At 32.8% G+C, this 27,599-nt stretch overlaps 3 non-coding genes and 2 pseudogenes across 4 annotated transcripts; all 5 read right to left on the bottom strand.

Moving 5' to 3' along the window:
* Positions 1–6,020: 6,020 nt before the first annotated feature.
* LOC125592243 lies at positions 6,021–6,115 on the bottom strand (annotated as a pseudogene).
* Positions 6,116–6,186: 71 nt separating this feature from the next.
* Positions 6,187–6,272, bottom strand: LOC125592191. The gene has a single exon (XR_007328038.1). It is a non-coding gene; the product is annotated as a small nucleolar RNA R12 (small nucleolar RNA).
* Positions 6,273–6,406: 134 nt separating this feature from the next.
* Positions 6,407–6,492, bottom strand: LOC125592190. The gene has a single exon (XR_007328037.1). It is a non-coding gene; the product is annotated as a small nucleolar RNA R12 (small nucleolar RNA).
* A 401-nt stretch (positions 6,493–6,893) lies between these two features.
* On the bottom strand, positions 6,894–6,967 carry TRNAI-AAU. The gene has a single exon. It is a non-coding gene; the product is annotated as a tRNA-Ile (tRNA).
* A 122-nt stretch (positions 6,968–7,089) lies between these two features.
* On the bottom strand, positions 7,090–9,072 carry LOC125591468 (annotated as a pseudogene). The gene is made up of 3 exons (XR_007327501.1): positions 8,499–9,072; positions 7,941–8,225; positions 7,090–7,599 (listed from the first exon to the last, which is right to left on the bottom strand). The product of XR_007327501.1 is annotated as a gibberellic acid methyltransferase 1-like (transcript).
* Positions 9,073–27,599: the final 18,527 nt, after the last annotated feature.

Here is a 27,599-nt window from a genome sequence, read left to right on the forward strand (position 1 = left end):
TGATGGAGCAAGCTTTGTTCCAGATGTGTAAGTCCCTGATCCCAACCCTCCTTGTTCCTTTGGTAGAATGACTGTTTCCAAAGATACTCTAGCTGTGTAGTGTCCTTCAGCCGATCCTTTCCAGAGATAAGCCCCGCATATAGAGTTTATGATTTTTATACACTGCTTAGGGATAGTAAAAGTAGAGCACCAGAAGTTAGAAATACCAGCTAGGACAGTGTTTATTAAGAGTAACCTGCCCGCAAAAGATAGTGATTTGGCGCTCCAGCTATTTACTTTTCCTTTGACTTGCTGGATTAGAGGCTCATAGTTAGCCAAGGATAGCTTCTTAGTGACTAGAGGATCTCCTAGGTATCTCACATGTAGCTGACCATGAGCAAATCCAATCTCTGTGACTATTTGACCAATTTCTTCTTGTGGCAGGTCGCTAGAGTAGAAGGAAGTTTTCGGGATGCTGACTGTTAGGCTAGAAGCTGCAGCAAATTCATTCAGGATCTCCATGATATTTTTGACCGAGTCTAGTGTGCCTTCACAGAAGATAAGTAAATCATCTGCAAAGCACAAATGAGTTAGCTTAGTTTCTTTACAATGATGATGATAACCAAATTTCCCTTCATTTGCAGCTTTGTCTAGCATCAGGCTGAGGCAGTTCATGGCGATGACAAAGAGATAGGGGGAGAGGGGGTCACCCTGTCTAAGCCCTCTTGTGCTTCTGAAGTACCCGTGTACTGATCCATTGAAACCAATCATGAAGCTCGGGGATGTGACGCACGCATGAAGCCAACGCAGGTACAAGATCGGGATGCCCAGTCCTTGGAGACAGTTGAAAAGGAAGTCCCAATTCAAGGTATTGAAAGCCTTAGCAATATCTATCTTTAGAGTAATACGCTTTGGCCCTCTATCTTTGTGATAACCATGGACTATTTCTGATGCCAATACTGTGTTCTCAACTAGCAATCTTCCTTGGACGAAAGTTGTTTGATTCGGCAGGATCAGTGATGGCAGTAATGGCTTAAGACGTTTGACAAGAAGCTTGGAAATGGCCTTGTACAGGGTGTTGCAGCAAGCTATTGGTCTGTAATCGGATATTGCAGAAGCTCCACTATGCTTTGGGACCAGTGTTAGAATGGTGGCATTTGAGGAGTATGGTAAGAAGCCGGTGAAGAAGAATGATTGGATTCCAGAGATTCAGACCCCAGAATCGACCACACCGCTTTGTAGAAACCTGAGGTAAGCCCATCCGGCCCCGGTGACTTATTGGGATTCAATTTAAAAATTGTCTTTTCGATTTCTGGTGCCTGAGGGGGAGAGATCATTTTGCTGCTTAGTTCAGGAGAACAACAAATGGAAGTAAGAGACTGGATCCAGGAAGGCGTTGTTGGTGTTGCATACTGAACCAGGGCCGAAAATAGATGCTGAAAGTGTCCAACCGCTAGAGTGCTCATCAGTACAGGGTCTGAGATCGTTTCTCCTGAAGCAAGAGTGAAGCAACAGATAGAATTCATGGCATTGCGCACTTGGGATAGCCTATGAAAGAAGGTAGTGTTATGATCTCCTTCGCTCAGCCAGTTGATTCTTGAGCATTGCCGAAAATAGCTTTCCTCTATTGTTCGTAAGAATTCCCATCTTTCTTGTAATCGTTTTTCCTCTAACATGTTTGCAGCTGTGGGTTGTGTCAATACCTGAAACTGCGCAAGTTGTAGTAAACTGTTAGCTTCCCTCACTCTCAATTGAATATCTGAGAAATTCTCTCGATTAAGCTTTTTAAGATCTCCCTTTATTTTTTTTCAGTTTTACACTCAGATGAGCAAGATCCATTGCAATGTCTCCGGCATGATTCCATGCGTGGTAAACCGTCTGGTAGAAAAGGTGATGCTTGGTTAGGTAGTTGTAAAATTTGAAGGGCCTGGTTCCGGAAGATGGTAGGGCGACAGCCAGGTCTATGGTGAAAGGGGAGTGGTCCGAAATTTCAGGAGCAGAAAAGGTGGCAAGGCTATGGGGGAATGTTGAGATTCAGGGTTGGTTTATTAAACAGCGGTCAAGCTTTTTGGCTATTGGACCAGTGGGGTTTTTTTTGACCAAGTGAAGAGAGGACCATTGTATCTCAGGTCAAAGATACCAAGATCCGAGAGAGTATCACGAAACATGGTCATAGGGGGATCATAGCAGTTTACAGATGCGTTGGAATGCTCAGAGAAGTGGAGGATCTGGTTGAAATCTCCACCAATAATCCAAGGAACAGAGTCAAGTGAGAACAATTGCTGAATATTCAATAGATCCACCCAGAGATCAGTGCGCTCAGCATGGAGATTTGATGCATATATCGCAGTCATGATGAACTTGAAAGCTCCTCCGATACTGATCTCGCATGTGAGGGATTGTCTAGTTTGGTGAAGCAACCGAGGAGAAGCAGGAGCCTTCCATATGATGATTACTCTGCCGCCAGGGTCAGCAGTATGATTAGAAAAGTATCTCCAATTGGAGCAAGTTCTTGACATGACGTGGTTTAACTGAAGTTCCTTAATATGAGTCTCCAAAATAGCACCAAAAGTGGCCTTACTTTGGGCCAACCAATCTATAAATGGTTTGTGCTTATCCGGGTCATTAAGGCCGCAGACATTCCAAAAAAGGCTTTGTAACTCATAGATGATTGCTCGGATTCTCCTCTTGAGGTAGAAGAGAACCAACATGATCAGCAGGTAATAAGGGTTGGGAATTTGATAGAGCAAGATGGGACGAGTTTGGATGGAGGGGGTTTGTTTGTGGAGTTAAAAAGGGATGGGTCAAGAGTGGCAAAAGGGTTACTGTGGCGATTTTTTGGATTTGGGAGGATAATGGTCTTTTGTTAGTGGCTTTATGTTTAAAGGGGGTATCTCTCCTAGGTATACGGGCAGTAAGAGCTACAACAAAAGGGGCTTCAGCTGGCTGGGAGGTGAAAGCAATAGAAAGGGTCTCGGGTGATGAAGAGAGGGGTGATAAAGGGAGGGGAGATGAAGATTGAGGAAGGTCAGGAGTAGGGAACTCAAAAACTTCAGAAGAAACAGGAGTAGGAGAAACTCGAACCGGTGATAAAATCTCCATTAGATCGGTTTCAAAATCATTTTCATGAGTCGCAAGAATGCTCTGATTCTGAGCAAGAGGGGTCACTGGCGGAATTGGGTTAGAGGTAATAACTGGTGGGATTGGGTCAGAGGAAGTAGCTGGTGGATTTGGGTCAGAGGGAGGTATCAGAGTAGAAGAGGGATTTGGATTAGAAGGAGTGGTTCAGGTTTGGGGCTGAGTTTTAGGTGGTAAGTTTTCTTGTGAGGCAGTAAGACAGTCTTTCTGAATGTGGCCAAGCTGACTGCAGAAAGAGCAGGTTGGAGGGGTCCAGGGATACGTAACCGAAATAGGGAAGATTTCACCACTTGATCTCTTGAGCTCAATAAGGTCAGGCAGCGGCGAAGTTAAATCTGCTTCAACCTTCACATGTGCAAGGTTGACATCAGTGAGGTTTCGCGTGAACTCGTCCGTTTCTTTAGGTTCTCCTATTAACCCTGCTGCAAAGCTGAGTCCTTCCAGGCCTCTAAAGTCAAGAGGTAGACCAGTCAGATGAGCCCAAAGAGGAATAGCAGAGAGATCGATTGGAGCTGCTTCCTTTGATGAAGTCCACGATGAGACTTGGAACATTGTTGTTCCTACATACCAAAGTCTCTTCGCCAGTACTTTCTTCCTAATAAACTCATTTGGGATTCTCACGAGAATTGTTCTTTCTTGCAGGTTGGTCCTGATGTCAAGTTTCTGACCTTTTCCCCAAAGAAAATTGAGAACACTTTGGATTGCTTGGTAAGAAGGCATTTTCGCAAGAAAGGATCCAACAATGAACTCTTTGTGCATCTCTGCACTTCTCTGAAAAACTTCATTAGGTACTATCACTTGGGGAATGCCTGCTTCCGAATAAGATTTTGGAGCTAGGCGCTTCAAAGACTTGTCAACAATGGGGCTAGCTCTTTGCGCCCATGTCATAGTAGATGTTTCTGATGATTTAGGAGGAACTAGAGGGGGGTAATTTGTTTGGGTCCGATGGGGTTTCAAACGGGGTAGTGTTTGGGCGAGGAGGAAGAGGGATAAAAGTTTTGCGGGGTGGTTTTGGTGGTGTTGTATTAGAAGGTTTAGTTTTTTGTAAGCTAGAGAGTGCTCCAGTGGTAATGGATTGGATTTTTTGGGAGGAAGGATAGTGAAACCTTGAAAAGTATCTACTGAACTATTCACATGAACAATACTAGTTTCAACAATCTCAGATTTAGTCTGGATTATTGCAGATCCAACATTGCTGCTGGTAATGCTGGATCCTACGACAAAGGAAGCAGTCTCTGATGAAGGAGAAGTTTGTTTTTTTTTTGTCGCAGAAGCAGCAGCTAAGGAGGGGAAGAGGGAGTCAAAGGCGGGAAATAGGGGTGAGAGTGGGTCGGGAGGGTCAGGAGGGGGGAGGAGGGGGACGCTACCAGAGGTAACAGGCGGAGGAATCAGGCCGGAGACGCGCTCAGGCGAGAACCAGGGGTTCACTTTCTCACTCATTCTCTCTCTTTAGAAATATGGGACGTGAGTTGTTGTATTGGCGTTTTGAACATTTGCGATTCACGCAAACAATTTGAATGAATGAAGATTGTTAACACGAAGAAGAAATAAGATGGGACGAGAGAAAAATACCCGAATATTTTCCGACAGCCAGACGGTTGGACCAAGAAATTTTTGTCACTGATCAAGTTGTGGTTAGATCTTATGTTACGAGACTTGGATCTTATTTATAATTTTCTATATAAACAAAATCTTATCTTACGAGACTCTTGATTGATTATTCATGGAATGATTGAACCGTGAGCGATAACTCTTGGGATGAAACTTGTAACCAACGTCAAGTGTTTTTTTTTTCTTATCTTTTATTAGGCTTGCAACTTCCTTTTTTTGTTTTAATTAGGCTTACAGATTATCTTTACATTTGGCCCTGACTATACTAGACTTGCCAAATTAAGAAAAAGTGAGCAAACCATGTTTTATCTATTCCATGAATTTAAACTGAACCGTATTTTCTTTCGAATGAATGTAAAATTATATTCAAACAAAACTGTGTTACATCTAGTGCTCCTGTTTTTATTTATGTACTCTAATGACTATAAAGAATAAAACTTTATATCATTTATGGAGGGAGTTGAACATCTCTTATGCCAAATCAAGTGCGCAAACTCCTCTCCTTGAATTTCTTTCCCGCCAAACACTATGAACTACTGCCTGCAGAGAGTATCGGATAAGGAACATTTCTATGAGAGGATAGCTCGAACCAGAAGTCTTAGTCACAATAGCACTCCAGCCAGTGGTGAAATCATTATTTAGAATCCCCTTAACCAATGTTTATAGAGGCATTCCAAGCTTGCATTTTATCCCATGTTTGCATTCAATTTCTCATTGCAATCCAGAGCATAAAAGAGTGTTTCGGAGTAGACCAGAGGAACCATACACATGTTCTCCAAGGACATATTTGATGATCTCAACTGTAACCAAGTATTCTTAGTAGAGAATCTGTTTACAAATTTTCCTTCTTCGCTTCTCCACAACGGAATGTCATTCATATCAACTGAACCGTATTTTACCACTTCCTAACAAACCTTTTGTATGGTTTAATATTTAATCGAACGGACAGCATGTCCAAGACTAATTTTAGCCATTATTGTTCGGTTCACTTCCAAAACTGGCCTTAGAACCGTATTACTCTTCTAACAGTTTAGTTCGGTTCACTTCGCGTTTAGTTTTACTGAGGAAATTTCAAAAAAGAAAAAATGATTTTGTTCTGTTTAGGTACAAAAGGGTCGAACAGTTTAGCCTGAGCTAGTGATATCGCAATTGAACACAACCAATGGTTCGGTTCATTAATATATTGAACCAATCTAACTTAGAATTAAATAAATTAAGCCGCCTAAACAAAAACAAATGGCTTGTTTAAGGCAAAACAGATTAATTAAACTTAGTGTAGAGTAAGAAGAGTAGGCCTCAGAGATCTTGGTGGTTAACCAATCATCAATTGAATAACAACGTGTTGTTCTTCATCAAGAGTAGCAAATATTTTCTTGCATCACTGGCCACTTCAAAGATACTGACAAAATCAAATCGAATTCTGAAAAGTGAAACAGGAGACGGATCGTTTAAATGATGATGAATCAGAAGTAGCTGGTTTGTGATCACATATATCACTAAGGAAATCAATGGGAATCCGAATGATTTCTTTCGTCATCTCTCACCATCAACAAGATACCAATAATATATTTCAAATTTTATAGAGACCATCAACCAAACCGACAATCTAAGCAGACAACGAAGGACATGAATCAGAGAGTGATTATAACAAAGGGAAAAAAAGTAAGGGAGAATGGTGATGAGTCAAAAGTAGCTGGTTTATGATCACATCTTTCCCGTAAGGAAATCAATGGGAATCCGGATGATTTCTTTCATCATCCTCACCACCATATTGCTCCACCAATATTTCTAAAAATTCAAAAAAAAAACGAGTACTAGCTATATCACACAACATTCGAATCTAGGACTAAGAAAGAAAACGATAATCCGTGGAAGTTATAGAGTTACCAGGCGAGATATGACTTCACCGTTTTAATAAAAAAATATGAGAAGGAGAGAAGTATATTTATATACGACGCTGAAAACTTTTTGTAGGAGCCCTAATCTATACGCTTGTTGAAACGCTGCCGTATTAGTAAGGGTTGGATATCTTCTTGGTGGGCCGCGTTTATTTCACTCTTGATATCTACATACAACTTTTTCTAAATATTTGACATAGGTGCTAGGGCGACGACGTTTAAGGCTCACGAAACGTTTCGTAAAAAAAGTCAAAAACTTAAAAAGAGTGGCCTATACAGGTTTCGAACCTGTGACCTTCGCGTTATTAGCACGACGCTCTAACCAACTGAACTAATAGGCCTTTCCAATTTTAGTAAAGCCGAACTGTATATTGTAATTGATGTGTCGGTTTATTTCATCTTGCGCACTTCTTTGTATTGTATGCATGGCATGATTGCATCAACGCATCGTGTAGAGATAACGTAAAGGACAACACAACACAATACTATTAATCTATAATATATCTGAAATACAATGGTTTCAGTCTAATATAATCACTTATTTCATCTTGCATCCGTCAAACGATATCGTATATATAAACTTTGACATGCTAGGTAGTTAACTAACTTCAAACCCGAATCGCTGAAACAGCGATCATATGATAGAAATAATTCTTCGTGAGAAATTCTTTGTTGTTAGCAGCTCGAATTGCATACCGTTTGAATAACTTGCTGGTTAGGTCAGGACCGAGATAGTTCTCAACCATTGGCTTTATAAGACCAGCTGAACCAAATTAGCCATGGCTCGACCGTATGAATCCGGATCTTTCATAAACTCTTGCTGTCTAGCATTCATAGGGTCATCTATTTTCAATAGCTCCATCTTCTCTATCTTGAAACCACCACAACTTTCTATCGCAGCCGCCACTTCCTCTGTGTTTCTAAGGTAGACCGGAATGTTGAAACCATCTCTTCTCTCCTCTTTTATTGAACCCTTTTACAAAGTCACCAAAATATGAAAATATCAATTTCATACATACACTTCTCCACTTCATAATGTAAGATGTTTTAGAAGAGATTTAGTTTTTCAAAATATAAAATTTTTGATGGTTTAGAAATAGTTTTAACTTTATTAAAAATAGGTTGACATAATATTTTATTGCATCATTTATGATATAGTTAATTCACTTAAAATTTATATTATTAGTAATATTTTATTTTTAAAAAGAAATTTTTTAATATTACAAAAGTATAATTTTAACCAAAACATAAAACAGAGTGAGCATAATATAGAGCATTAAAAAGGTTAATGACGTCAGGGTGGGCCCTTATTACCTCATCTACTAGATCTTGCCATGCTTGATCCATGAAAGTTGTGAAAATGAGCTTGAGACGGGATTCATCACTGACTTGACTCTCTAAGTCAGAAGGTCGACCAGCCATCAACATAAACAACATTCCTCCTACCATAATTTCTTCTTTCCGACATTTCAAGAACTGGACTAAGTCCTTGTCTGACTGCTCCGCGTATGCCTCTACAACTTCTCTCTGTGCTCCTTGAATCCACGCCCTTCCCTTATTCCATCGCTCCGATCCTTTCTTCATCACCTTTCTCGGTATCTATCATATCCAAAAATGAAATAATGATACACTTTTTGGTTCGGAATAATCTGACTTTATAAATTGTTGTTTTTATATATTGTTCATTAACATTTAATGGATTTTATATTAAGTTTCAACTAGTATTTCTATGTATATTTTCATTTATAATAAACAATCAACTAGAAGCTTCGTTTTATTATATAGCCATTTTTAATTACATAAAATATTCGAATACTATGTGTTATTTATTCATCAAGAAGTGAGTAAAGTAAACTAAATCAAAAGATATACCCGAGAGAGCCATTGTAAGGAACTCGTCACAACAACATGGAGCTCTCCTTTCGGAAACAGCCTCCAACTGAACGAGCCGGAAACGCCAGCGGAGTAGTACTTCTTCCCCGAGCCGTCAACTCTGTCTTCCAACGGTCGAAACGACGAGGTGAAGTCCTTCGAAGGGCGCAGGTCGGAGAAGAAGACTTCAAACGCTGGCTCGGTTCCGCCGTTAATCATGGCCAGCTTCCGCCTTAACACCTCAACTACCGTGTCTACCGCGGAAAACGTGTGGCCTGCGGCTCCGAGGCTCAAATCGGCAATCTGTAGGTGAACTACTTGGTTGAGCTTCATGGAATCGATGGCTGACGTCAGAATTTGTTCGCTCGAGGCTATCGCTGCGGCCGCACCGAAGCTGTTTTGGTCGAAGCTGACGTCATCGTCTCCGCCATGCTTGCAGAGCATGTGCTCGAGGTGCCCGGAATAATCCATATTTTATGGTAAAATATGGCTTAAGAATTTTTTGGTTAACGTTACTACTATGTAAGTAAGAAGGAGGGTCTCTATTTGGTCTTAATGAAGATGCATGAGAAACAAACGCAACGTCTATATATATAGGCCACATTATGGATTCAAAGGATTCTACTAGTTTTTACTTTAATTCAAGACACGTCACAAAAAAATATTGATTTACCTATATGGTCATTCTAAATATTACCATGATTTTGTTTTGTTCTCCAAAATTACCATCGCAGATTTTAGGTTTAGAAAATGATTCGTTAAAGTTTATACATACTTCAAGAACTATTTCTAAAGAAGCTTTTTATTGACCTTTATAAAACCTAATATGTGATTTATACATTTATTCAATTTATAACGTTACCTGAGTTAAAATTTGCAATATTGGTCTTTTATGACATTTTCTATAGCATTTTGAAAACTTTTTATAATACAAAGCAAGAAAACCTTATGAAAAAGTCTTAATAGTACCAATGAAATTTGTACAAGTGTGGATCAAGTTTGAGAATAAATTGACTGAATGAAACTGCTAGCTGAGATTTTTCCACATCGTGGGGACCGTTCATTTGATAATGTTCAGCGACTTCATGTCTACATCGAAGAAATAGTTAATTTGGTGAATGGTTATATGTGGGTTATAGCGTGTAACAGATATGTTTACCCTAAGCAAAAAGCATTAGAAAGTTAATTCACAAAACTTTCTGTTAGTAGACGTTTTCAATGTTTTTCATGCAATTGAAATTAAAGTATTCATCTATATTATGAAATAATGATGATACGTCGCTCTCTCTAAATCTAAAGGGAGTAGTAGTTGGCTGACAAAAGAAAAGCATAAGAGACTAGCAGTTGAGTTTGTCTGACTCTCTAGCTAAAGAAGCTCTTTGTATGGTTGATGCCATTATGACTCCCACCTAACTCTTGTTTTATGAAGTTTAATAAAAGTTGTGTTAAAAAAAAAAGAGTAGCAGTTGCGTTTTAACTTTGGTACCTACAAATACTAGTATATATATATGCGTATTTATAAAACCAGTCGTTGTGATCTGTCCTTTAAGATTATTTTTTCTTTCGATACATATTTATAACCAATAAAATATCACAAGAGATATAGCATAATGTTCCGAAAATTTGCACAAAGTGTGGATCGAGTGTGAGATCAGAATAAAATGGCATGAAAAATGATTGTCTTTTCGACAATTCTTAAGCAAATCATATAACTTGTTCGTTTCATATTTACTGTGAAGACGATTTACTATAGCACAATAAACGATAAAATGTACTATGATAATTTTAATGCAAACACGGACGTAACACAAACAGATAATGAAACAATTGATGTTTATACGCATGTTTATTATAATGATTTTTGGTTCAGTTTAATATTTTTATTAATCCAAATACTAATACCAAGATATGACATGTTTATTAAAAAACTTAGAATGTCCTCCTCACTATAAATTAACTTTATTATTCTTTTGTTTAGGAAAAAACACGAAAAGTTCTTTGATGCTTTACAAACCTATCAAACTTCCGAAATTAGGGTTTTGATGGAGAAAGGGTTTAGTATAGTGTCATTTCATAGTTTCTTTATTCGTATTATTTATAGTATCAACAAAATTTCGGTTCATGTACCGACCAAAACAAGAAGGTGAAGAAAACAGCCTAACAACCAAAACAATAAGGCCATTTAATTATCGGTGAGAACGACTCATGGGGCTAAGATCATAGGGATGCAATGCAATCCCCCTTCTCTCTCATAGATCATAGTCTAAGAGTGTGATCGGTAAACAAAGTAGAGTAAATGGGAATAAAATAAGGGATAATTTGAAAATACCCTATTTGTGATTTGAAATTTGAAATATATACTTTTATTTTTCATTTTTGATAATTACGCTTTCTTAAATATGAAAAGACATTTTTATCCAAATTTAATATAAACCTAAAAATTAAAATAAATTTGAATTCTAAATTGTTAATGTTTTGAAATAATCATGTATGTGAGATAACATGTCAATGATTTAAGATAAGTAGATAACATATAGATAAATTTCTGAAATGATTTAAAATCTATATAAACAGCTTACACAACTACGTTGCAAACAAAGTTTCTATTCATCTCATACGACCTTTTAAGCATTATGTATTAGGTCAATATTTTAACATTTAATTTTGTTATGCCTAAATTTAGTTTGTAAAAAAAAACTCACGACTAAGAAACTAGTGTTTTACAAAGTTAATAAAACCAAAAAAAAAACGCACGACTCCAAAGAAGTTTTAAGACTTATATATAACTACTAGATTTTCAACTTGCGTAGTTTATTTTAATAATTTGTATTATTTTATATTAATTTTAAGATAATGAAGTATAATTGGTTTATATACATTTTTATATGAATTTTTATTCAAAGTATGCTTTATTATGTTTTCTATTTAGATTTTTATACAATTATACTCTTTAAAAACTAATATTTAGATATCCTTTTGTATATGTAAATGTGTAAGTGTATTTATAATCGTGTTTATAGTATTTATTAATCTTATTTAAAAAAAACTATTGATCATTATATTCATGATAAAAAAATAGTACACTTTATAATTTTTTTATCTATCTTTCTATTTGAAAAAACATAAGAAAATTAATGCATATGCACAATATCTAGCTTTACTTCTATTTGAAAAAAACATAAGAAAATTAATGTATATGCACAATATATAGCTTTACTCTGTATTTCTTACAATGAAAGTAAAAATATTATATATTTTTGTGAATATCTGTATTTGAAATACTCATACTGGAGTCGCTTAAATGCATATGTGTTAGTATTTTATATAGAGTTCAATCATAATAAATATTTTTATGAAATTTAAATAGTAATTTTATTTTAGATATAATAAAAAGAGAAATAAATATATACAACTTTAAACTAATGTTAAATAATTTTTTATTTATTAAAATAAACACATATAAATAAAAAATATTAGATACATCTTCTACTTGATCTAGTTACAAAATTAATTAATGGTGTGATTATGATGTTTTATTAGTTCACATCATATTTCATAAACTTAGATAATATATTAAAATATTTTCCAACTAACGAATGTATAATGAATATTTTTCATATCTTTATTTTCTGTTGTCGAGAGTCTCAGACTATACTCTAATGTCAATATTATTTGTAAATATTATTTGAATTTTCAACTAATTTAGTTTAATTTTTAGCCTCTTTGATTTTTTTTATGTTGCCATATATATTAATAACATTATGTTTCAAATATCTTTCATTGATAGAACTCGTGTGAGATCATTTTTAGTTTTATATGAAATGTTAATTGCTTTAATAAAGTTTCATAACCATATGTCCTATAAATTTTATAGGTGAATTACACTAAAGACTTATGAAAGTCACCATATAGTTTGCATAATTTCTAATGACCATATTTAAAAAAAAAAACTTATTGATTATAGAATATTTAGAGTTTTTTTTCTAAAAAACATATTTGATTAGTTTAATGAATATTTTTTATAATTATTTTCTTAAAAACATATATGTCAAAATTTATTAAATTTTAATTGTTGATTACTAAATATCTATGTTTATTCATTTATTGATAAAAACAGTTTGAGAACACATAGATAAATGATTTGAAAAAATATAGATAAATGACTTGTTTAAGAATATATTTCTTACATACGTAAATTATTGTTACCATGACTTATTTCTAACAGAGCTTTGTAACTTATTGTAAACTAAATAATAAATTGGCTCGGTAAAAAAAGAATCACAATCAACCATTATTTTTCTAAAAAACTCATATAACATATTATAAATTTATAATATTTTATAGCTGAGACCAATATAAAGAAAAAAAACAAATACTAAATTTCAGTTTACCTTTATATTTATCTGATCATATTAAGTATTATGAAAGAAATTAACAGAGCTTTGTAACTTATCGTAAACTAAATAATAAATTGGCTCGGTAAAAAAGAAACACAATCAACCATTATTTTTTCTAAAAAACTCATATAACATATTATAAATTTATAATATTTTATAGCTGAGACCAATATAAATAAAAAACAGATACTAAATTTCAGTTTACCTTTATATTTATTTAATCATATTAAGTATTATGAAATTAATTATTTATTTTTATTTTTATTTATAAGCTATTTGTATGTTTTGACATACTTTAAGACATAATTTTATAATTCTGACTTTAATAAATGAAGAGTTAGCATATATATCAAGTGAGCATTTTTTTCGTTTTGTTTTGTTTTGTTTTTCAAGAAAATTTAAGATTTGTAAGAATATTAACTTAAGATGCCGACTTTAAATATTTTTATTGGTATTTTTCAGTTATTTAAATCTATACTATATAAAAGTTGAGGCTATAAGCCATCGAGAGCGTCCACATAGGATTTAAACGACCAATCGTAGTATGACAAATTATTATTTAAGTTTACTATTTTTAAAAATGTTAATATTACCAAAAAAATGTATATTTCAAACTAAAATATAAATCACTATCGAATAAGGTAAATTTACAAAAATATAAATACTATATTAAGTTAACATAATGTTTAATATTTTTCGAAAATTAAAAAATAAATAACGAAAAGAATATTTAATTTAAAAATACAAGACTTTCAAACAAGTATAACTATATATAAATCTAAAATTAAACTCATGATTTTCAAAGTTTAGGTTATATACTATTGAAAATATTCAAACTAACATATACTATATATAAGTTGATATTATAATTCATTGAGAATGTTCACATATTATTTTAAAGCACCAAAAATATACCAAATCGTTTTTCAATTTGGTATTTCTAAAAATGTTAATATTACGAAATTTTTTATTTCAAAATAAAATATAAATAATTATCAAATAAGTTAAACTTACAAAGTTAAAAACATCATGTACAAATCTATACTATATAAAATAAAGTTTCGAAAATTAACATAAAAATAACAAACAAATATAATAGTTAATTTAAAATGCAATACTTTCAAACAATTATAACAATATAAATCTAAAACACATGATTTACAAAATTTAGGTTATATACTGCTAAAAATATTCAACAAAAATATGTACTATATGTAATTTTATGCAATAAATCATTGAGAATATCCACATATTATTTTAAAGCACCAAAATATGTCAAATTACCATTTTAATTATTATTTTAAAGATTTCAAGATTTTCAAAAAATGTTTATTTCAAAATAAAAAGGAAACTACTATTCAATTTAGTGAAAATGCAAAATTATTAAAGGAATCAATTTGATATATAAAGTCTATACTATATAAAAGTTGAGGCTATAAGCCATCGAGAGCGTCCACATAGGATTTAAACGACCAATCGTAGTATGACAAATTATTATTTAAGTTTACTATTTTTAAAAATGTTAATATTACCAAAAAAAATGTATATTTCAAACTAAAATATAAATCAATATCGAATAAGGTAAATTTACAAAAATATAAATACTATATTAAGTCAACATAATGTTTAATATTTTTCAAAAATTAAAAAATAAATAACGAAAAGAATAATTAATTTAAAAATACAAGACTTTCAAACAAGTATAACTATATAAATCTAAATTTAAACTCATGATTTTCAAAGTTTAGGTTATATACTATTGAAAATATTCAAACTAACATATACTATATATAAGTTGATATTATAAATCATTGAGAATGTTCACATATTATTTTAAAGCACCAAAAATATACCAAATCGTTTTTCAATTTGGTATTTCTAAAAATGTTAATATTACGAAATTTTTTATTTCAAAATAAAATATAAATAATTATCAAATAAGTTAAACTTACAAAGTTAAAAACATCATGTACAAATCTATGCTATATAAAATAAAGTTTCGAAAATTAACATAAAAATAACAAACAAATGTAATAGTTAATTTAAAAATGCAATACTTTCAAACAATTATAACTATATAAATCTAAAACACATGATTTACAAAATTTAGGTTATATACTGCTGAAAATATTCAACAAAAATATGTACTATATGTAATTTTATGCAATAAATCATTGAGAATATCCACATATTATTTTAAAGCACCAAAATATGTCAAATTACCATTTTAATTATTATTTTAAAAATTTCAAGATTTTCAAAAAATGTTTATTTCAAAATAAAAAGTAAACTACTATTAAATTTAGTGAAAATGCAAAATTATTAAAGGAATCAATTTGATATATAAAGTAAACCTTTGAAAGACCAACATAAAATCAACTAACAAAAAAAAATCTTAAAGAATACAAGATTTTAAAATAATAAAAACAATATGAATCTAAAGCACTTTTCATTACATATGAATCTAACAAAATATGATTTCAAAATGGAAGCTATTTCTTTCAAAAAAACATCAATAATAAATTTTGTAAGCAAAATTGCCAAATAACTAAAAGAATCAGTTTATTATAAGAAATAAATGTTTGGAAGATCAACATAAAATTAAGTAACAAAAATAATCTTAAAAATATAAGGATTTCAAATAATAAAGACAATGTAAATCTAAATCAATTTTTCATTACATATGAATCGAAATAACACATAGAATTTAAAAATATCATTATAATAATATAAAAGTCAGCATCTTAATTTGACAAAGTAAATACAAATATTATTAAAGATAATTAACTTGATATATAAAATAATTATATATTTGAAATTAAACAAAAAATTAACAAAAATAAAAATATTCAAAAAGAAACAAAGTTTTAAAAAACATATTTATAAATAATCACGTATGTAAAAATAAATAAAAATCAGCACAAAACTATAAAAAGATAAATTAAAATTTGTAAAACTTATCTTTAAAGTTAGATTGATATTTGTAACTAATTATTTAAAACTTAATATATTAAGAGATTGTTCACGTACCTTATATGAATTGGTATTGATCGCATATTATTACTAAAAATATAATTATGCATGTAACCTTTAATATGATATGGACTATATGCTTTAAAAAACAGAAATAACTGAAAATATTCACAAATAACATATACTATATATAATTTGATGCCGTAAATTATTGAGAATATCCATATATTATCTTGAAGCACCAAGAAAAATATGTTAATCACCATTTTATATATTACTTATAGAACTTTCAAAAATTGTTTCTTTTATAATCAATGTAAAATTTAGAAAAAATCAAAATCATTAAAGGAATCATATTGATATATAAACTAAATATTTGGAAGAATAACATAAATTTACGTACAAAATATAATATTAAAAAATAAAAGAATTTGAAATAATAAAGAAAATATGAATCTAAAGCACATATGATTTTAAAATTGAGGCTATATGTTATTTAAAGTGGTCACATAGAAGCTAAAATTATTATTAATAATATGTATTCTCAAAATGTTAATTTGATATTTTTTAATATAAAATTTCAGATATTTTATTTCTCTCAAAATAAAATTAAATAAGTTTAAATTTTTTTGCCAGAAATAATTAACTTTATTTTTAAACTAAATATTTGAAAATTAAAAATAAAATTTTATCGAACAAAAATAACATTTTAAAAAAGAAATCAACATAAAAAAATGTTCTAATAATCATGTATGTGAAAGTAAAATAAAAATAAATACAAAATTACAAAAACGATAAATTAACTAATGTATTAATTATCTTAAAAATTAGATTGGTATTTATACTAAATTCTAGAAAACTTAACATAAAAAGAGTTTAACAAGAAAAAAACAAATTATGTCCACAACCAATATTACGATAAGGGCTATATACTATTAAAAATATTTATATATAAATAAAAATACGAAAAATATTCCAAATCAGTATCATTGTTTAATATTTTTATAAATCTTAATATTTCTAAAGTAAATCTATAAATTAATTTCAAAATATGAACTAAAATTAACTAACTTGATATATATGCTAACTATCTTAAAACATAACACTAAAATTTATTTTAAAAATTCATAAGTATGTGAAAACATAAAATAGCATATACATAAAAATAAAATATATAATTAATATTACAATAATTAACCTAATCAAATAAGTAAAAAATAAAATTTTAGTATTTTTATATTGGTGTTGGCTACAAAATGATCTAATTTTATAATAGATTATAAAAGGTTCTTAAAAATATTGGTCAATTTTCGTTTCTTTTTTACCGGGCCAAATCAGTTTTGGCTTATAATAAGCTTACAAAGTTCTATTAAAAATAAAATGTGGTAAGAATAATCCACAATTAATACACATATTGTTGATTAAACAGTTTGTTTATATGCTTTTGAATTGCCTTTTATCAATTAAATAAATTAACATAGTTATTTACTCATCAACAATTAGATTTTAATAAATTTTGAGACAATTGTTTTTAAAAAGTCATAATCCAAATATTCATTTAACTAACCAAACATATTTTTATGAAACATACCTAAATTTTTTTATTATCTAAAATATTTTTTTTTAAAATTAGGTCACTAATAATAATAAATCGAAGTACATGGTAACCCTTTTCCGAAAAAAGTAACTTCTCAATCGGGGAAAACATTTTGTGAACCGCTAAAACATCATAATCACACCACTAATTTATATTGTAACTATATCAAGTAGGAGATATATTTAATTTTTTTAGATTTTTATTTTTTATTTTAATAAATAAAATATTACTTAATATTAGCATAAATTATATATATATATATATATATTTTCTCCTTTTCTTATATCTAACAAACAGATAGTTACTATTATTTAAATTTCATCAAAATATTTATTATGATTTAGACCTAAATATACATATAAAACTATTAGATATGCATTTAAAAGAATTAAATAAGAGTATTTTAAATACAAATATGCATAAAATAAGTATATAATAATACATTCATTCTAAAAATTTGGTAAATACAAAAAAGTTAGATATATTGCATAAGGATTAATCTTTTATGTCATTCAAATAGAAATACATATAAAACTATAATAAAATATTTATAACAGTGTTGTATTAGTTAATAAGCATGAAACAATCTATATGACGCTTTTAATTTTTTTATTAAGAAACAATATACACATGTTTATAAATACATTTATACATTTACGTATACAAACAAACTGATATCTAAATATTAGTTATTTAAATGGTAAAATTGTATAAAAACTTAACTATGAAAAATAATAAAGCACACTTTAAATAAATTTCATAGAAAAATGTATATAAAACAATTTTCTATTATATTATCTTAATATTATTAAAAAATAAAACTAATTATTAATAAAGTATTCATAGTAGTGTATAGCATAGTATAATCTATGTGATATTAAAATTATGTACTTATAGGAAACTATAAATACTTTAGTAACATTAATTTTACTTTTATAATACAAACAAATAAATAGCTAAGTTCAAAAATAACAATTTATAAAAAAAATGTAAATAGGAAATCAAATAATATTTTAATAATATTAATAAAAATATTTTTTACGAAATTCATCTTTTTCTTAAAAAATATTGCAAAATTAAATTAAATTATTAAAGCAGACTCGCGCGTAGCACGATTAAAAAATCTAGTCTATACTATATAAAAATTGAGGCTACAAGCCATCGAGGGCGTCCACGTAGGATTTAAAACCACCAATCGGATTATGACACATCATTTTTTTAAATATGTTAATGTTTCCAAAAAATATTTTTTTAAAAAAATATTATATAATTAAGTAGGCTAATAAAAGAAAATTATTAGTTTTAAAAATGTCATGATTTCTAAATTTATGTATTTTTGGTGAGTTTTTATTTGTTAGCTTTCCAAATTTATGTATATTAACATAAAATATTAGTTTTAATATTTAATGTCGATATATAATTATTATATTTAAAAATAAAAAATTTAAAAAGTAAAAAATATCCTTAAATAAATATTTTAAGAAATCTATTAAATAATTAAGTAGGCTAATAAAAGATAATTATTAGTTTTAAAAATGTCATGATTTCCAAATTTATGTATTTTTTTGGTCAGCTTTTTTTTGTCAGCTTTCCAAATTTATGAATATTAACATAAGATAGAAGTTTTAATATTTAATGTCGATATATAATTATTAGATTTAAAAATCAAAATTAAAAAATAATAAAATATCCTTAAATACTATATTGCCTTTATATATGAAAATTATAAGCAAAACAGAAATACTACAAAAATACAAAAATACAAAAAATGGAAAACTGATGTTAAAGTAGTTGAATAACAATAAACTAAAACATCTAAAAGGTAAATTCACTTAATACATAAAATAAGAAACTTTCTAATATATGAAGTATTGAGTGGCTATAAATAATTGTCTAAAGTTCTAAAATTTTTCAAGATTTTACATTGAGAAAGAGAGAGATATTGAAAAGAGAAAAGAGATATGGTCGCTTCTGCTACTTCTTTGGTTTTCGATGATCTTAGAAAATGTTTTAATAAGAATGAAGTTCTTGCTAGAGTGGTTCACTTTTGGGAAGCACGTAACATCAACAAGGGTGGTTTGCTAATAAAATATAATTATTAGTTTTTAAAATGTCATGATTTCCAAATTTATGTATTTTTTGGTGAGTTTTATTTTGCCAGCTTTCCAAATTTATGTATATTAACATAAAATATTAGTTTTAATATTTAATGTCGATATATAATTATTAGATTTAAAAATAAAATTTAAAAAGTAGAAAATATCCTTAAATAAATAGTTTTAAAAATCTATTAAATAATTAAGCAGGCTAATAAAAGATAATTATTAGTTTTAAAAATGTCATGATTTCCAAATTTATGTATTTTTTTGGTGAGCCTTTTTTGTCAGCGTTCCAAATTTATGAATATTAACATAAAATAGAAGTTTTAATATTTAATGTCGATATATAATTATTAGATTTAAAAATCAAAATTTAAAAAGTAATAAAATATCCTTAAATACTATATTGCCTTTATATATGAAAATTATAAGCAAAACAGAAATACTATATGAATGTAGGCTGAATGATTATTATTAGATGTAGATGTTACAATATATATAGCTATTACAGAGAGCTTAGGTTAGAGCTAATGACACTTATAACCTTAATTACATATTATCTCCTATACACCCCCTCAAGATGGAGGTACTTGAGTAACACCAATCTTGTGCATGATCTCTTGAAACCGAATGCTCGTGAGTGGCTTCGTTAAGGCATCGGCTAGCTGGTCTCTGGTAGACAAGTGTGTAACACGCAAAGCTCCAGATTGTACATTGTCACGAATGAAGTGAAAGTCCAACGCAATATGTTTCATTCTGGAGTGGAAAACCGGGTTTGCAGCCAAGTGTGTAGCACCGATATTGTCACAGTAGATGACAGGTATATCTGGGATGGAGACAACAAGCTCAGAGAGCAACGAGCAGACCCAGCGAAGTTCGGAGGCCGTGTCTGCGACTGCCCGATACTCCGCTTCTGTGGACGAGCGCGCCACACCTTTTTGTTTCTTTGAAGACCAAGATATCGGATTGTCCCCAAGGTAAACAACATAAGCAGTGGTAGAGAGATAATCATCAATATCACCAGCCCAATCTGCGTCTGAGTAAGCATGTAGAGTGGTCGGACAGTTGACGCGGATGAGAATACCATGAGTAGGGGTGCCTGCAAGATAACGCAAGATTCGTTTGACAGCCTGCCAGTGAATGTCCGTCGGCTTATGCATGAACTGGGACAATCGGTTAACAGCATACGCAATGTCTGGTCGCGTGAAGGCAAGGTATTGGAGACTGCCAAGAACCGTTCTATACTCACTTGGATTGATCAGAGGAGTGCCTGACTTAAGAGACAGCTTCGGTGTAGGAGTCATTGGAGACGAGACATGACGAGCATTAAGCATGTTTGTGCGCTTGAGAAGATCAATCACATACTTCTTCTGCATCAGATGAAGCCCACGGGAGTTCCTTGTTGCCTCGACACGGAGAAAATAACTCATATCCCTCAAGTCTTTCAACAAGAATCGTGAAGCAATGGCGGTGAGAAAACGTCGGAGAAGAGTGTTGTTGTTTCCAGTGATGAGCATATCGTCGACATAGACGAGAACATACAAAACATCAGTACCATGTCGATAGATAAATAGTGACACATCAGCAAGAGAATTTTGAAAACCTTGGGTGACAAGGAAAGCATTCAGTTCCTGATACCAAGCTCTCGGAGCCTGCTTGAGACCGTATAAGGCCTTGCGCAGGCGGCAGACGTGGTGGGGGAGATCCTGATCAATGAAACTTGGAGGAAGGCGTTGTTCACGTCGATTCGACGAATGGGCCATCCTTTTGTGACCGCAACATGGAGAACACTGCGAATAGTGGTCGACTTGATCACCGGACTGAAGGTTTCGGTGAAATCAAGACCATGTTGTTGATGAAATCCTTTCGCCACAAGACGAGCTTTGTACCTGTCAATCTCACCGTTAGGAAGATATTTGATAGTAAATACCCACTTACAACCAACAACATTTTGACTTGGATCTGGTGGTACAAGCTCAGACGTGCCGTTACGTAATTGAGCGTTAATTTCATCACACATCGCTTTGCGCCAGTTGGGATCACGAAGTGCCTCAGCCACGGTTTTAGGGATGTATGGTTTAAGTGGTGTGTTGCCAGTAGTGGCGGTTAGAGAGAATTTGGATGTGGGTTTGGTGATGTTATTCTTGAGGCGAGTATGCATAGGGTGATGGTTTTGTGGTTGAGGTGGAGCAGGTTGAGTTTCAGTAGGAGGTAGGGCGGTTTGTGGTTGCGTGGGTGATAAGGTAGGTGGATTTGGGTTAGTGTTTGGGGTTGTAGTTGGCGGGTTTGTAGTGGCATGTGGCTGAGGTGAAGCAGGTGGTGATGGCGATGGCGAGGAGTGTGAAGACAAAGCCGATGTCGGTGGCATCGGTTGTTGCGGTTGCTGGTGAGGAGCCGAGCACGGGGGCACGAGCGGAGCTGGTATGAGTGGCCGAAGCGGGACGATAGTAGGAGCTCCAGCGTGTTTTCTCTGCTCTTGATCTTCTTCAACAATAACTCTTGGCTTTATTGTCGCAAACGGGAACTTGGTTTCATCAAAAGTGACATGTCGTGACGTATAGATGTGACCAGTTCCACGATGCAAGCACATGTATGCACTCTGCGTCAGAGAGTAACCAATGAATACGCAGGCAGCAGACTGATTGTCAAGCTTGTGATGCGTGTAAGGACGAAGCCAAGGATAGCATTCACAGCCATAGATGCGCAGTTTCTGGTAATTCGGTGATTGACCAAACAGTTTCGCATATGGCGATTCATTTCCAAGCACCGGAGTTATCATTCTGTTGATGACGTAGACCGCAGTACTGAAGGCATAACTCCAGTAGGATTTCGGCATGGAGGCTTGACCAAGCATGGTGAGGCCAGTCTCCACAATGTGCCTATGTTTGCGTTCAGAAATCTCATTATGCTCGGGCGTATGCGGTGGCGTCGTGAGATGTGTGATCCCGTTCTCAGCCAGGAACTGTCGCATGACCATGAACTCACCCCCATTGTCTGAATAAAGTGTCCCAATCTTAGTTTTGAACTTGTTCTCAACCAATTTCTTGAACACGATGAAGGTGTCTCATACTTGTGACTTGAGCTTTAGCGGGTATAGCCATGTATATCGCGTAAACAGATCAACAATGACCAAGTAGTACTTGTATCCATCGACTGATATGACTGGAGAGGACCAGACGTCTGTGTAAAGATACTCAAGAGGGTGGTGTGAGACAATCGTGTTTGAATAAAACGGGAGCTTATGGCTTTTATTGATAGAACAGTCCGAACAGGACAAATGTTTTTGAGAAGACAATGAAATGGGCAAAGAGAACTTAGAGACAGCTGCTTTTAAAACTGGTAAAGCTGGGTGACCAAGACGCGAGTGCACGAACTGAGGTCTGTCTTTGACATTGGAGCCGTGTAGAAAGACGACGGAGACACGGTACTGATGGGCCACTCATACAGCTCGTTCCTAGTTCTGCCTTGGAGCAACTGGACCCCCGTGCTGAGATCCTTCACTTGAAAGTGTGCAGGGAAGAATTCGACAGAAACTTTATTAGTGTTGCACATTCTATAAACATAAATAAGGTTCTTGTGAACATTAGGCACACAAAGAACATCACGTAAAGCAAGAGTACGAGATGGAGTGGGGAGCAAAGCAGAACCCGTATGAGATATCTGCATACCAGTACCATCCGCGATCATGACTTCCTCACCGCCGGTGTAGGGCTGATGAAGCGCTAGATTGTTGAGGTCAGACGTGAGGTGGTACGTCGCGCCACTGTCAAGAAGCCAGTTGTTGGCGTTGTACATCTGAGCAGAAGCCATGTTAGCTCGCGGCTACCACAGCACAAAGGAGGAGACCGATGACTGATTGGAGTTGCCGAAAGTCCCTTGGAGTTGAAGCTGAGAGCAAGTGCGAGTACTGTGTCCATGATCTCCACATATCTGGCACCTCCCAAGGTAGGGGCGCGGCGTGTATTGCTGATTCTGGTTACGGTTTTGGATTCCAGTTGTTGTTATTGGTGCGGTTGTTGGATCGACCATGGTTCCTGTTGTTGTGGTTATTGTTACCACGGAACTGAGCGCATTAGCAGTCACCAGAAGAGACGGAGGTGCCTCCGGTTTGGTCGCGAGTTTGAGCTCATGATTGATCAGTTTCTCATGAACTTCCGTCAGGGGTGGGGTCGTGTCTCTTCCTTCGATCTGATCAGTGACTGTTTTGTACTCTTCCGGTAGTCCAGCAATCACGTACTCGATCATGTCTTCTTGATCAAGTGGCTTGCCTAGCAAGGCAAGTTGGTCAAAGCGGCTCGTGAGGCCTTGAAGGTAATCATCGATGGACTTGGATCCCTTAGTCCATTGTTTGAGTTGATGGCGCAACTGCAGTATGTGTCCGCGACTTGGTTTTGCGTAAACAGAGGAGAGAGTACTCCATATCTCAGCTGCTGTAGTCGTTGCAGACAAGAGAGATTGAACGGAGGGGGAGATGGCTCCAAGCAATGCGCTGTAGATCAGCTGATCTTGGCGCTTCTACTTAACGTAAGCGTCATTGGTGTTGACAACACCATCTTCTGTCACGGTGGCTGGTGGGATTTCGGTAGATCCATTAACGTAGCCGGCAAGGGCATAGCCATCGAGGAGAGAGTGGACTTGGCGACTCCACATAATGAAGTTTGTAGCCGTGAGTTTAGTGACATTGTTCATGTTGACATGAAGCACTGTCGAGTTGTCAGAGACATTGATGGTCTCAACGGTTTGCGAAGACATGATGAAGATGATAGAGGGTTGAAGAAGAAGAGAAAAGGGGTGGAGATGAAGAAGATGAAGTTGACGGCTAGGTTTAGGTTTTAGGTATCGTTATTCGCTCTGATACAATATATGAATGTAGGCTGAATGATTATTATTAGATGTAGATGTTACAATATATATAGCTATTACAGAGAGCTTAGGTTAGAGCTAATGACACTTATAACCTTAATTACATATTATCTCCTATAAATACTACAAAAATACAAAAATACAAAAAATGGAAAACTGATGTTAAAGTAGTTGAATAACAATAAACTAAAACATCTAAAAGGTAAATTCACTTAATACATAAAATAATTAATACATAAAATAAGAAACTTTCTAATATATGAAGTATTGGGTGACTATAAATAATTATCTAAAGTTCTAAAAGTTTTCAAGATTTTACATTGAGAAAGAAAGAGATATTGAAAAGAGAAAAGAGATATGGTCGCTTCTGCAACTTCTTTGGTTTTCGATGATCTTAGAAAATGTTTTAATAAGAATGAAGTTCTTGCTAGAGTGGTTCACTATTGGGAAGCACATAACATCAACAATGGTGGTTTGCTAATAAAAGATAATTATTAGTTTTAAAAATGTCATGATTTCCAAATTTATGTATTTTTTGGTGAGTTTTTTTTCCAGCTTTCCAAATTTATGTATATTAACATAAAATATTAGTTTTAATATTTAATGTCGATATATAATTATTAGATTTAAAAATAAAAATTTAAAAAGTAGAAAATATCCTTAAATAAATAGTTTAAAAAATCTATTAAATAATTAAGTAGGCTAATAAAAGATAATTATTAGTTTTAAAAATGTCATGATTTCCAAATTTATGTATTTTTTGGTGAGTTTTTTTTGTCAGCTTTCCAAATTTATGAATATTAACATAAAATAGAAGTTTTAATATTTAATGTCGATATATAATTATTAGATTTAAAAATCAAAATTAAAAAAGTAATAAAATATCCTTAAATACTATATTGCCTTTATATATGAAAATTATAAGCAAAACAGAAATACTACAAAAATACAAAAATACAAAAAATGGAAAACTGATATTAAAGTAGTTGAATAACAATAAACTAAAACATCTAAAAGGTAAATTCACTTAATACATAAAATAAGAAACTTTCTAATATATGAAGTATTGGGTGACTATAAATAATTGTCTAAAGTTCTAAAAGTTTTCAAGATTTTACATTGAGAAAGAGAGAGAGAGATATTGAAAAGAGAAAAGCGATATGGTCGCTTCGCTACTTCTTTGGTTTTCGATGATCTTAGAAAATGTTTTAATAAGAATGAAGTTCTTGCTAGAGTGGTTCACTTTTGGGAAGCACGTAACATCAACAAGGGTGATTTGCTTCTGGGCTTTGAGTTATTTCTTATTGATCAAAAGGTATAAAAAATTTATTTAGACAAGCACGTAACTTTTGGGTTGTATGTTGTTTGACACAATTTTTTTACAGGGAACAACGATCCATGCCTTCATACCAGCTAATCGAATAGGGTGCTATGAAGAGGATTTAAAAGCTGGTGTAATCTATAAGATTAAGAACTTCTTGGTCATCAACAACAAAACAAGTTACAAGGTGACTTCTCACAAGTTCTTAATTCAGTTCACCCATCATACAGTTCTTGCACCCACAGATCATGCTGGCCATGATATTGAGAGGCAAAACGTTAGGATTCGTTCTTATGCTGAGTTCAATGAAGCGGTCAACAAGAACGAAGATCTATATGGTAAAAACTTTACTGCCGTCCATATAAAAACATATATGATTTTATAATCAAGTTCTTATGACATAACAATTTTATATAGATGCCCTTGGAAAGCTGGTTCTCGTCAGCAATGAAAACTTCAACAATGGTGTGACTAATAAGAGAATAGACATTCACTTGCAATTAAAAGAGTGAGCATATTTTCCAATGAGTTCATATTCTTCTAATCTTAAATACAATGTTTACTCACCATCTTTCTCTGTTTTCTACTCAGTGGGCCTATTGTTCGTGTAACACTTTGGGGTAACGTTGCTGCCAATTTTCAAAAGAAACTGATGGAAAGTGTTGACAAACCTATGGTGCTTCTCGCTACAACAATGAACCCACGGACATTTAGAGGTTCGTAATCTCACACATAATTATTGTTGCTTATCTGACCTTTAAAGTAATATAATTTATTAACCATATCATCTTTTAAATTGCATTGTGTAGACGTATTTTGTTTGTCCTCCACTTCTTCCACAAGGATTTTTTTCGACAATGATATTGAACCAAATACTGGCTACTTGACATGGTAAGTACGCTCACATGAATATACTTCACCATATTTAGTTGTGTTATTTAATATCGTAACTGTCTAAATTTATGTTACATATGTTTGATTTCAAAGGCTGAGAGAAAACGGGAAAGACTCCGAAGTTACAACATCTGAGGTTACAAAGCCTTAAACTGTTACACTTTCTGAACTTCATCAATTCCTCCAAAATGACACTCCACCAGTATTAAAAAAAGATTCCTTTTCCTTTAAATCAGTTACAGAAATCTGTTTCTTACAGTGACATTATTGTTAAGTGGAAACCACTATTGAAGATCAAAGGAGTAAACTGTTGAATGAGGATGATATATCTCTTTGGAAGCAACCAGATGGTAAGTACAAACCGGTTTTTAAAACTAAATTCACTTGGGAAGTGATTCGAAGGAAAGAACAGAGGGTTTCATGGTGGAAAGGAATCTGGTTCAAGCACCATACACCAAAGTACGCTTTCTTCCACTGGATCGCAATCCACAATAGACTTGCTACTGGTGATAGAATGCAAACATGGAACAGAGGAGTCAACTCAGCTTGTATTCTCTGTCGTGCGTCGCAAGAAACAAGGGATCATTTTTTTTTGAGTGTAGCTACTCGTCTGAGGTGTGGTCTCTTCTTATGAGTGGACTATTACAGACCTCTTTCACTTCGAAATGGTCTGAGCTCTTGGTTTTAATCATGGATAACAGCGGTGATTTTCTCACGAACTTCCTCACTCGTTATACACTTCAAGCCGCCATTCACTCAATTTGGAGAGAAAGAAATGAAAGAAAACATGGTGCAATAGCCACTCCAGCAAGTGAACTTGGAAAACTCTTGGATCGTCACGTAAGGAACCGATGCTGCTCTATTCAACAATTGGGAGATCAAAACTATGCTGGAAGCTTATCCCGGTGGTTTGCCACTATATGATTTTCCTTTGAGTTCTTTATAATCAATGTTGAA

The sequence above is a fragment of the Brassica napus genome, chromosome C8, assembly GCF_020379485.1.
Source record: "Brassica napus cultivar Da-Ae chromosome C8, Da-Ae, whole genome shotgun sequence".
Lineage (NCBI taxonomy): Eukaryota > Viridiplantae > Streptophyta > Magnoliopsida > Brassicales > Brassicaceae > Brassica > Brassica napus.